At 34.7% G+C, this 13,717-nt stretch overlaps 1 pseudogene; it reads left to right on the forward strand.

Annotated features, from left to right (window-relative positions):
• The first annotated feature begins 10,363 nt into the window (after positions 1-10,363).
• LOC129071640 (sorting nexin-19-like) lies at positions 10,364-13,102 on the forward strand (annotated as a pseudogene).
• Positions 13,103-13,717: the final 615 nt, after the last annotated feature.

The following is a 13,717-nucleotide window of genomic DNA, read 5'->3' on the forward strand; positions in this document are numbered from 1 at the left end:
AGTAGATTAGTGGATAAAAAAGCTGTAATATATTTACAAAATCGAATAATTTTCGGTCATAAAAAAAAGAAGGAAACCTTACCTTTTGTGATTGCATGGATGGGCCTGGAACATATTGGGCTAAGTGAAATAAGTCACTTAGAGGAAGGCAAATACCATATGATTTTACTTACATGTGGAATCTAATGAACAAAATAAACTAACAAACAAAATAGAAACACAGTCATAGATACAGACAACTGTCAGAAGGGAGGAGGTCTGGGGGCTAGGTGAAAAAGGTGAAGGGGTTAAATAAAAAATATATCTTCATTGACACAGACAGCAAAGTATTATTATTACAAGAGGAAAAGGGAGTGGAAGAGATAGATGAGGATAAAGGAATGATAATGGTGTTGGAAGGAGACTGGACTTTGGGTGGTGAACACGCAGTACAGACATACAGTACAGATAATAATATTCAGATGTTGTATTATAGAATTCAAGCCTGAAACCTATATAATTTTATTAACTAATGCCACTCCAATGAATTTGTTAAATTAAAATTAAATAAATAAAACAGAAAATTACATTTCTGTGTCCCAATTTATTCTTCTTAAAATAGTATAAGATAAAGAATTTAGATAATACATAGAAGTAACTGAGAATAATGACTGGCACAGAAAGATTGCTCCATAATGTTAGTTTTTATCATTACTATTATTAACATTATTATCGTTCTTTGTTTCTATATTGTTGAAGTTAATAATAAACAAAACCTAGGTAACAACTAGAAATAAGAAAGAAACAATAAGTACAATATATCACATTCTTAAGTCTTGTATCATTGGTCTTTGTGAGAGAATTTAGTAAAATGAATAGATACTTAGCATGGGAGAATTGAACTTTTAATATCAAATTTATAAATAAATTTTGTTTTATATATAAATACATCTAAAAGCAATTTGGAAAACTAGCTTGTAAGAAAAATTTTGTGACTTGTATAAGTCAGTGGTTATAATTACATAAAACTAACTCAATAAACAAATGATAATTGGGTAAAAGAAAAAAATAACTAAACATAAATAAACATAAACAAATACAAAATACTGTTAAAAATAAAGGAAATTTGAACTCAAATATGGAATGGAGTAGATATAAGAAAAAACTTATGGTTTTTATTTAAATTCAGAACTATATTTTCTATTTTTAAATAAAAACTGTTAAGTCTCAGTTCTAATATAACAAACACATAAATATATTGGGAATATACTTAAAAAGAGTATAGAAAAAAATATATATTTTAAAGTCTTTCTGCTTCTATAAGCAATTCAGATATGTTTTCTTCTCACACAACTATAATCAGTTAAACAACTGAAGCTCTTTCTCTTATGTCACATTACATTGTTCATGGCAGAGTGCTTTCTTCATATAAACTTACAGGGGTTTATTATCTACATGTAGGTGAGAAAGCCATCATTTTGTTCAGTCGATACATTTTTGTAAGATATTTAAAGGTGTTTTTTTTCCATAACACCAATATACACATTATAAAAACAACCTTGTTTGATTACTAAATGTTTTGCAGAAGGAAATACCATTGTGAAGAGAAATGAAATTCACAGGTTAAAAATTTCAACAGTTAAAAGTGAATCATCGTGTTTTTAAGAGATACACAAATTGAGTGGTTTCACTTTGACTTCAATATTTTTTTTAATTTTTATATCATGTTTATTATATTACAGTTACCTCAATTTTTCCCCCTTTGCCCCCTCCACCCATCCCAACTGCATTCCCTACTCCCACAGTCAATTTTCACAGTGGTGTCCATGTCCATTGGTCATTCATACATGTTCTTTGTCTAGTCCCTTCCCCTTCTTTCAACCATTGTCCTCTTTCCACAATGCCTCGGTCACTTTCAGTCTGTTCCATGTTTCCATGCTTGTGGTTTATTTTGTTTGTTAGTTTATATTGTTGAATAGATTCCACTTATAGGTGAGATCATATGGTATTTGTCTTTCACCAACTGACTTATTTCACTTAGCATAATATTGTCCAGTTCCATCCATGTTGTCACAAAAGGTAGGAGTTCCATCTTTATTTCTTCCTTTCTTCTTCTTCTTTCTTTCTAAATGCAGATTGATTTTATTTATGTTTTTAAATGTCAATGTCAATTATGAAATATTAAAAAATTTAAAAACATTCTAAAGTCTTAGCAATAAAAACATGACACAACACAGAAATAATCAAGTAGATCAATGAATATAATGAGCATTCTAGAAAAAAAGTATATATCTGTCTAACAATGCAATATGTGAATAAACTGATACTTAAAATCAAAGAAAAAATAAGGCTTATTCAACAAATAAGGGTCATAGACAACTATTACATAAAATAAATCAAACAGAAAGCCCTATTTCACATAATATACAAGAAATACTCAAGTTAAAAATTAATATGTAGAACCTAAGGAGTTTTAGGAAAAAATAAAAAATATATATTTTCCATACTCTGAAATAACATATTCAAACCCAGAAGCTAGAAAGTAAACTACTGACAATATGACTAACTTAAATATTTAAGATTATATAGTAATATATATATATAAAAAGTTAAAAATCCATTCAAGAAGAACCCATAGAGACCCACACCAAAACACATCAACATTAAAATGGCAAATATCAAAGACAAAGAAAGAATCCTAAAGACAGCAAGGGAGAAACAGGTAGTAACATGCAAGGGAGCCCCGATACGGCTAGTAGCTGCTTCTCAATAGAAACACTACAAACAAGAAGGGAATGGTAAGAAATATTCCAGGTAATGAAAAGCAAAGGCCTACAGCCCAGGCTGTTCTACCCAGCAAGGCTCTCATTAAAATAGAAGGGGAAATAAGGAGTTTCCCAGAAAAAGGATGCTAAAAGAATACGTCTCCACCAAACTAGCACTACAAGATATGCTAAAGGGACTGGTTTAAGAAGATGAAGGAAAAGAGTGAGAAAGAGAAAAACACAGGTATAAAGAGAAAAAAATGAATAAATTTCTATCAGTAATAACTCTCAATGTAAATAGACTAAAAGCCCCAATCAAAAAGCACAAGATAGCTGAATGAATAAGAAAACATGACCCACACATATGCTGCCTACAAGAGACCCACCTCAGAACAAAAGACCTACACAGATTGAAAGTAAAAAGATGGAAAAAAATATTCCAAGAAAATGGGCAAGAGAAGAAAGCAGGGGTAACAATACATATATCAGACAAAAATGGATTTCAGAACAAAGGCCAAAAAAAGAGACCTAGAAGAACACTTTATAATGCGTAAAGGAAGAAACTATCAAGAAGACATAAACATTGTAAATTTATATGCACACAACTGGGAGAACCCAAATATATAAGGAAAATCTTGGACAACTTCAAAAAATGCATGGACAGCAACACACTGACAGTAGGGGATTTTAATACGTCACTGTCAAAAATGGACAGATCTTCCAAACAAAACATCAAAAAGGATATTGCGGTGCTGAATGACACACTAAATCAAATGGACCTAACTGACCTATTTAGAATCTTACATCCCAAAGAAGCAAAATACACATTCCTTTCAAATGCGCATGGAAATTTTTCAAAGATAGACCACATGATAGGACACAAAGCAAGACTCAGCAAATTCAGGAAAATTGAAATAATACCAAACTATTTCTCAGACCACAAGGGCTTGAAACTGAAAATTAACCACAAAGAGAAACATCAAAAACTTGCAAACTCATGGAGACTCAACAGTAGACTATTAAACAATGAATGGGTCAAGAATGAGATAAGAGAAGAAATCAAAAAATTTCTGGAAACAAGTGAAAATGAACAGACAACAGTCCAAAACCTATGTCAAACAGCAAAGGCGGTCCTAAAAGGGAAGTTCATAGTAATACAGGCTTACCTGAAAAAGATAGAAACATTTCAAATAAAAGACCTAACACTGCAACTTCAAGAACTGGAGAAACAACAACAAATAAATCCCAGAGCAAGTAGAAGGAAGGAAATAGTCAAGATTAGAGCAGAACTGAATGACATAGAGATGAAAAAAATAATTCAAAGGATCAACCAATCCAGAAGCTGGTTCTTTGAAAAGATAAATACAATTGACAAGCCTTTAAGCAGACTCATCAAGACAAAAAGGGAGAGGACCCAAATTAATAATATCAGAAACAAAGGAGGAGAAATAACTGATACCACAGAAATACAAAGGATTGTCAGAAACTACTATGAACAATTATATGCCAACAAATTTGAAAACTTGGATGAAACGGACAAATTCCTAGAACAGTATAATCTTCCAACACTGAAGGAGGAAGAAGCAGAAAGCTTGAACAGACCTATAAAAGCTGGGGAAATTGAAACAGTAATCAAGAAACTCCCCGCACACAAAAACCCAGGGCTGGACAGTTTCACAGGAGAATTTTACAAAACATTGAAGGAAGAGCTAACCCCAGTCCTTCTCAGACTATTCCAAAAAATCCAAGAGGAAGGAAGACTCCCAGACTTTTTTTATGAGGCCAGCATCACCCTATTCCCAAAACTAAAAAAGACCCTACAAGAAAAAAAAACTACAGGCTAATTTCGCTGATGAACATAGATGCTAAACCTCAACAAAATATTGGCACACCAAATCCGGCAATACATTAAAAAGATTACCTAACATGATAGACTGGGATTCATCTCAGGGATGCAGGGATGGTTCAATATATGCAAATCAATAATATAATACATCATATAAACAAATGGAAAGACATAAACCACATGATAGTCCCAGCAGGGGAATCACTGGATCAAAAGGCAGTTCCATTTTCAGCCTTTTCAGGAAATTCCACACTGCTTTCCACAGTGACTGCACCGGCTGCATTCCCACCAACAGTGTATTAGTGTTCGTTTTCTCCACATACTTGCCAGCAATCATTGTTTGTTGATCTGTTTATGACGGCCATTCTGACCGGTGTGAGGTGGTACCTCATGGTGGTTTTGATCTGCATTTCTCTGATGGCTAGTGATGCTGAGCACCCGTTCAAATGCCTCTGGGCCCTCAGTATCTCCTCCTTGGAAAAGCGTCTGCCCAGGTCCTTTGCCCATTTTTTGATTGGATTGTTTATCTTCTTGGAGTGGAGTCGAGTGAGTTCTTTATACATCTTGGGGATCAAACCTCTATCTGATGTATCATTAGCAAATATATTTTCCCATAGGGTTGGCTCCCTTTTCATTTTGCTGATGTTTTCTTTTGCTATGCTAAGCTTCTTGTTTTGATAAGGTCCCACTCGTTTATTCTTTCCTTTATCTCGTTGCTTTAGAAGACATATCAGTAAAAAAATGGCTGCGTGGGATATCTGAGAGTTTCCTGCCAATGTTCTCCTCTAGGACTTGTATGGTGTTGGGAATTATATTTAATTCTTTTATCCATCTTGAGTTTATTTTTGTGTATGGTGTCATCTGATGATCGAAATTCAACTTTTTGCATGTAGCTGTCCAGCTCTCCCAACAGCATTTGTTGAAGAGGCTATTACTACTCCACTTTATGCTTCTGCCTCCTTTGTCAAATGTTAGTTGCCCCTATAAACCTGGGCTTATTTCCGGGCTTTCTATTCTGTTCCACTGGTCTATAGGTCTGTTCTTGTGTCAGTACCAGATTGTTTTGAGTATAGTGGCTGCACTAGTCTGCATTTGAGTATTTTTTCATTTTCTTGGTCATTTTGAGAGCTTTTTTCTACCTTGTCCTCTCGCTCGCAGATTCATTCCTAGGCTTCATCGAGCTTGCTTTCGATTCCTTCTACTCCGTTCTTTGATTCAGAAATTGTATTGTTCATTTCCTCATACCTCTTATTGATAGTTTCTATGACCTTTTTCATGCTGACTGGTTTGCAGTAAGTCCCTCATATTTTCCCTGTGTTTTTTGTAATTCTCTCCAAGCTCACTGAGCTCGTTGTGTTTCCTTAGAACCATTGTTTGAAACTCAATATCTGATAGTTTATTTGCCTGTATTTCATTCAGTTCTCTTTGTGGGGAATCCTCCTTTCCCTTCAATTCTAGGTATTTCTTTGTCTTCCCATTATTTGTGAGACTCTTCTTTTTTTGCTTCTGCTTCTTAAGTTGATCTGTCTTGATTTCAGGACTTTGTGGTATGAATTTCTATGGTAGGACATCACTGGTTTTACTTTCTGGATCTGCCTCTGATGTCAGATGTTATCCCTGTCTAAACTTAGGCAGTCTTTTCAAGAATTCCAGAAATCTACTGTCTGTGGCTGTTTCTTTCAGCTGTAAATGTAGTCACTCTGCACTCAGGAGGCTTGTTTAGAAAGCTCAGGGTGGGGCAGAGTTCCTCCTGGGGACAGGGTTATTGGTTCCTCTCACACTGCTACCACTCAGGGAAGTGGTCTCTGTCTGAGCAAGATGGCTGCTGCTGTATGAGGGATGAGTCAGCACTGAGATCCCGCCAGCTAGTCTCTCAGTTCTCTCCCCAAAGCCTCCTTCCCCTGTCTCTCCTCAGATGTTTCTAGTACACTCTGCCCTTGCCTTTGCTAGAGATCATGGTAAGCGAGTCAAAGAAAAATCTATGTGTTGGCCCTTTAAATGGCTCTTTGAGTCTCTAGTTTCCTGTCTCTGGCAGAGAGCAACTCTGTTGCTTTTCGCAGCTCACTGTTTTCTGTGTACTTTGGGGGCTCTTACTGGTGTTATAGGCTGGAGATTTCCACTTTTGGTTTAGACCCCAGTCTACTCAGGGGGATCCAACTGGCTGTTTCAATATCCTTCGGTGATGCTCCCCGTTGGCACCCCGCCTGTCTTCTTGAGTCTCTACCTTACTCCTTATCAGTTAGATTGTGCTAAACTGATTCTTCTCTCTATATGAAGTTAAAAGGCTCCTCTCTCGCTATTGTTCAGTTGTTTGTTCTAGGTGATTTCCCCACAATCTACTTGTAATTCCAGATTGGTCCTGGGGAGAGGACAGTGTGACTTCCACTCGCTCCTCCACCTTTCTGATTCTCCTGACTTCAATTTACTTATATATTTATTTAATTAATGCTATTCAGTTACATCTGTTCCACATTTTTCTCCATCGCCCCACCTATCCCATCCTCCTCAATTACCACAAACAATCTCACCCACTGTACATGCCCATGAGTCTTCTGTTCATGTTCTTTTGCTTGCCCCTTCCCCTTCTTTCCTCTGTTATCTCCTTCCTCCCTTCCTTCTGGTCACTGTCAGTACTGTTGTGAGTATAATAATCCCTTATTTCTTTCTACTTCATAGTGTGACAATGTGTAAATTTACCAGTTTTCTGGTCCACTCATTTACTGGTGGGCACTTAGGCTGTTTCCAGAACTTGGCTGTTGGAAATAGCACTGGTATAAACAATGGGATACATAGGTTCTTTTGAATTAGTGTTTCAGGATTCTTAGTGTATAGTCCCAACAGTGGAATAACTAGGTCAAAAGGCAGTTCTATTTTTTAGCTTTTTGAGGAAATTCCATACTGTTTCCCACAGTGGTTACACCAGTGCATTCCCACCAACGGTGCGCTAGAATCTCCTTTTCTCCGTAACCTCACTAGCACTTGCTGTTTGTTGATCTATTAATAATGGCCATTCTGACCAGTTTGAAGTTTTATCTCATTGTGGTTTTAATTTGTATCTCTTTTATGGCTACTGATGCTGAGCATTTTTTTTCATGTGTTTCTGGACCTTTTTATGTCTTCCTTGGAGAAGTGTCTGTTCACGTTCTTTGCCAATTTTTAAATTGAATTTATTGTCATCATAGTGTGGAGTCATATGAGTTCTTTATACATTTTGGAGGTCAAACTCTTGTATGCAGTATCATTGGAAAATATGTTTTCCCATATATTTAGTTCCCTTTCCATTTTGCTGATTTTTTCTTTAGTCATGCAGAAGCTTTATAGTTTGATGTAGTCACATTTGTTTGTTCTTTTCTTTATACCATTTACCCTAGGGGATGTATCAGTGAAAATATTACTGTGTGGTATATCTGAGGTTTTCTTGCCTATGCTTTCCTCTGGGATTTTTATAGTGTCCAGCTTATATTTAAGTCTTTTAACCATCTTGAGTTTATTTTGGTGCATGGTGTAAGCTGGTAGTCTAGTTTCATTTTTTTGCATGCACTTGTCCAGATCTCCCAACATCATTTCTTGAAAAGTATATTTTTACTCCATTTTATGTTCCTTCTCCCTTTTGTCAGTTGACTGTATTGACCTAATCAATTAATTTGGCAAAATAGAGGGATACAGTCAACATTCAGGAATCAAAAGCATTTTTTAAAAGATTTAATTTATTTATTTTTAGATAAAGGGCAAGGGAAGAAGAAAGAAAGGGAATCAGTAATGTGTAGTTGTCGCTCACGCACCCCCTTCTGGGGACCTGGCCTGCAACCCAGGCATGTGCTCTGACTGGGAATCGAGCCAGCAGCCCATTGGTTCACAGGCCAGCACTCAATCTACTGAGCCACACCAGCCAGGGCTGGAGGACATTTTTGTATACCAACATTGAAATATCAGAATCACAAATCAGGGGAAAAAATCCCATTTGCTATAGCGACAAGAAAAATAAAATACTTAGGAATAAACTTAACCAAGGAGGTAGTACCCCATACTCAGAAAACTACACAACAGTGAAGAAGAAAAAAATAAGGAAGACACAAATAAATGGAAGAATTTATATCATTAAAATGTCCATACCACCCAAAATATTCTGTAGATTCAAGACAGTGCCTATCAAAATATCATTGACTTTAATTTTTATAGGGAGACCAGGTTCACCTCAAAGCCTCTCAGGAGTAATCATAGACATTTGATAGGATATAATATAACCACTTAATCTCTAGTCTCCTATCAACCAGGCATTCAACAGACCACAGCAAGTCACATTTCAGCCTGGCAGAGCTATTACACTTTTACCATTAAATGCAGGGATAAATCAAGTTAATTTATAAAAGACATGCATAGATATGTTTGAAATTTTATTTTGGAATATATATTTATATAATTGGTAATATATAAAATATTTTGGAGAGATATATATATATATATATGGAACTATTTGTCTCCTGAACATTTTAAGTGAGGTCTCTGTAATTTTTCCATCTCTGAAAGCCAGTTCCAGATCCCTCTCTGTAGAATTGACAAGCACTACTGTAGAATGAATATATTTCTTTGTTTCTTTTTTTAAGATTTCAAAAGATTTATTAGAAAGATAGCTACTGTTAACTAGACAGATCTGAGCAGTTACCCAGGCAATGGTCAAAATTGTGCTATAATGGGCCAATTAGACCCAAAGTTCTCTGCTCAAAGTCAGAACTCTCTCTCTCAAGGCAGAGGGCTGGCCCCATGGTGGGCAACGCCAATGTTCTGAGCAACAGATGGTGTTTAACATTTGACCAACTTTCAAATGGCTTTCTATAAACAACAAGGTTGTCTCTGTTCATCAATTTCTTCCTTTTTTAAATTTAATCTTTATTATGTTTTTCCATTACCATTTAGTACCCTTATTCCCCCCCAAACAATCACCACATTATTGTCTATGTCCATGAATTCTTTTTTCTTTTTGTTCAATCCCTCCACCCCCTTGATCAAATATACTTTGAATATATTTTGATAAAATATATTGCATATATTTTATTAATATATTCATAAAAATGAATATATTTATAATCCTTTGATCTCACTTATTTACAATAAGTACCTGTACTTTATTTCTAGCTTTACAAAATTAACTCATTATTCTAAGGTTATATGTGAATATTTTCCTTTTTCTTGTTGATAATGGGCAAGGAAAAATATCCAGGATCAAATTACATCCAGAAACATTTATAGTATGTATCTCTTAGAAACAACAAAGTACTAAACTCTTTAGAATAAAGAACAGAAAAGACAGACACATGTTCTAGAGAATACAGTTTATATGAAGTGTGTGAATATTTTGCAGAAAATATCTACTGTTACTTAAAACAAAATGAGTCATTGGGTTGCAATTACTTTGCACCTAGGCCTTAACTCTTCTAACCTTCCTCTAATGACAGAAAACATCAGCCTACTCAAGCTTATGTGAGAAAGACATGACCAACAGGGAGGATGTGAAGATGAAGAGAATGAAACTTCAAGATGTTTAGATAATCTTGTTCAAGGAAAGTAAAGGTAGTTATATAAACATGACCTTCATTATTAGTTGAGACGTACTTTTTTCCCTTTATTTATTTATTTTTTTAAATACATTTGTCTCTGCCTCCCCCCAACCACTTTTAAAAAACTACTAATATTTCATTGCTCAAAACAAAGTAAGTGTGTACCTTCCTATTAATACCAAAATGGCTCATTAAATGACATCATTTGTCACGTTATCATGGTGAGTGAGGTATAAATGGTTAAAATAATCACACAAACTAGTTAACCATTAGAGAGCAGAAAAAAAGACTACATCAGTTGCTAGGACTTACATGTATTCATGAGGTAACTAATAATTCTTGATAAGGAACTAGAATACCTCTACACTAACAAGAATGTTACTGAGACAACAGGAAAAGAAGAATACTTTTATAACATTTATCATTTAAAAATTTAATTTATCATATCTTGGACTTCATTTTTCTCTGGCCTTGTTGAGTTATTTTGGATCCAGTTTATGGATTTGGGTCTCAATTTCTTTATTTATAAAATTTAGGCATTGGTACAGATTGACATTCCTTCAATCAGTAAAATACTGTTTTTTATTCCTGCAATGAACAGAGGACTTCATATGATTTTGTGTCTTCAATAAAAAAGTTATCGTCATTAAAGAATAAGGTAGGAGGTAAATTGATGAAGACAAAATCATGGGCCTCTAATTGTGCAAGGCTGTGTGCTAGGTACTTTACACAGGGCATAAAAATTGATCTTACACATACTGTATTAAGTTGTCATTACTATCTATATTTACAGAAGAAATTACTAATAATATGGTTGGCTCAGAAATTTAACAACTATGTTACAAAGCAGAAGAAAATAAATAAAATAATAGATGTAGGCAGAAATTTTGAAAAGACAAAGCAATGAGCAATTAATGAATGTAGGAGAGTTTACATAGCAAACACCAGAAATCTTCAAAGTCCCTTTTTTGAGATTGGAAATAAAATAACTCAGAATGAATCATAGTAATAAGAATCCTACATTCTTATTCTTATGCTTATTCTTATTCTAAATACCTTTGCTCACTCAGCACCAAACTTGGAGTGCTTCTTTGTAACTAAAAATAACACTCAAAACAGTAATGGCTCATTCTGTCTAGTAAAACTTCTTTGAATTAAATTTACTGAGAATCAAGAATTGGATGTTAGTCTCAAGTTCCAGCATGTCTCTTTTGACCCTGAAGTTGCTTTTTTTCTTTTTTCCCTAAATTAATGAATGCCACACTTTTCATTTGATCTAATCATACTCATGCTATACTTGACTTTATTTCACGTAGGAGACATCAGTTTGCTGGTGCTAATTGTTTTACTGCTTTGGAAATAATATCCATTCATTTATGTGTTCATGTTTATTAAAGTCTGTACACATTTCTGACATATACAGATTTAACTAGTATTCTTAAAAATTAATATGATCAGCAAAATATTAAATATATTCCTTGAGGCTAAAAACATATATCACTGCCCAATATTTTCACTGAGCACATTATTATAAAATATAGTCAATTCCATAGTCTAATGGAGAATTTAAAATGTCATTTAATGTGAAATAAAGTTTGAACAGTAATTAGAAGTTTAAAATGATTTGAGGAAAAAATTAGCACCTTTTGGTTGTTTAAACTAGAGATAGTGTTTGAGGAAGCATTTATCTTGACATATAAATTAACATGACTATTTATGTCTGAGGTATCCAGAATGTCTGTCTTTGAGTTGGTTTGTGAGGATAGAAATTAAATGTGCCCTCAACAAAGCCTAAAAGGAAGACCACCTCTCAAAATTAAACACTAAAATTATTGTTCGATTCACAAATTTGAAGTTTGAAAGTATGTGGTAATACATAAATTGGAGAGATAAACAGTGGCTATATCAAGAAGAAAATTCAAGCTCAGGCAATAGAACTGAACCTTATTATAAAATTTATTAAGCACTGAAAAGTCACAAAGTCATTTATATGTCAAAGAAACAGTGGAAAGTACATGGATAAATGAATGGTTTTCATTTATTTAGGTATTGATTATTTAGCTACTCTTAATTGGAGATTTTTCCTCATTATGAATTACACTGGTAAAAACCACTGCCAAAATCATGCAATAAAAGCAATGCATGAAGAAAGATCCTGTTTGGCTTGACCAAGAATATTCACAAGACTGGGGCCTTGACTATTAATATAAAGATATAAACATATTGGGTTCACAGCCACTGTGTCACTAATTTTGGTTGCAACTATGCAGTAAAATAGCAGTGGTGACATACTGTCTAGAATATTGATGAACAGTTACTAAAAATGCTTCCAGCAATAGCCCCAGAAAAAGATCCTCGACAAACCTCCAAAGGATGTGTGGATATTATTTGTCATATAGAGCCAAGACTGCACAAAAGTTAAGCAATGGTGCTCCAAAAACAGAATCAGAGTTAGCTGGCAAGCCCTAGATCTGCTCCTTTCGTTGCTAAAGGAACAGTGGGGATAGATATGTAGAGAAAACATGCAAAATGTTCTTTATCTTACCTTTGGTTCTGTAATTCAGAGGTGCAGGTCGAATGGTGAGCATGAGATTTGCAATCTAACATGTTCACAGTGCTCAGTACCATACCTCTGTCTTCTTCAGGAGTCCATCTGGTCTGGTGAAGTTACCATAATTAGCCATAGCCTATAAGGACCCAGGAGCAGAAAGTAACTGCTGAGAAACAAGCTTGCAGAGCTCAATGGGAGTCCTGACAAACATTGTAGTAGAATTACTTGGAGTGAACAAATGCCAGCTGAGTTGGAGTCTAGTCTTGGGGTCAAACAGCAACTCCTAATCAATAGGTATCAGATTTACTACATATTGCTATTACGTTGGAATGTTACCTTGGAATCATTAGATTATATTGTCATTAGCATAACCACCTCTGCCTCAGATACCCTAGGCAACTCTTAAAAGATGAGTGTATCCCCTTTACCATAGGTTATTCATCCATTCTTCAAAGTTTGGAAAAGGAGAGTTTCTTTAGTACCAAGAGATCAGTCAGAAAACCTGTGCCCTTAGAACTGCGCTGTAGCTTAGAAGGCATGGATCTCAGTGACACAGTTCTCACCCAGTTCTACTCTATTTGTAGCAGATGATGACATGATATATGCACAATTGCATGGATATCCATTTCCATACCTTTAAAATAAAGTATATATGATCCTGCCTGCTTGCTGTGTTGCAGAACAGTTTTGGATTAAGTCCATTTCCTATCTTTCTTCAGTTTCCTCCATTTATTTAATCTAATTTGAATCTAATACTCATATATTAATTTTTTGTTTGTTTAAGCTAGCTAGATTTATGCCAGTAAGAATTCTGTTTGGTTTAAGAGTTTTGAGCTTAGGATTGACCAAAATTTTTAAAAAATTTTTTACTCAGGACTGAACTAGGATAAACTGTGACTGAGTGAGGTCTATAACAATGTTAGTGTAGGTAGTTAGCAAGTTATTAATAAAGCAAGGAGGCAAAGGGGATTAGAAATTAAGCCTAATAGATTAGGGAGCTGAATGGGATATTGAGGTTCAT

The sequence above is a fragment of the Pteronotus mesoamericanus genome, unplaced genomic scaffold (genome assembly GCF_021234165.1).
Source record: "Pteronotus mesoamericanus isolate MK-2021 breed Mesoamerican mustached bat unplaced genomic scaffold, CSHL_Meso_final contig_27, whole genome shotgun sequence".
NCBI lineage: Eukaryota > Metazoa > Chordata > Mammalia > Chiroptera > Mormoopidae > Pteronotus > Pteronotus mesoamericanus.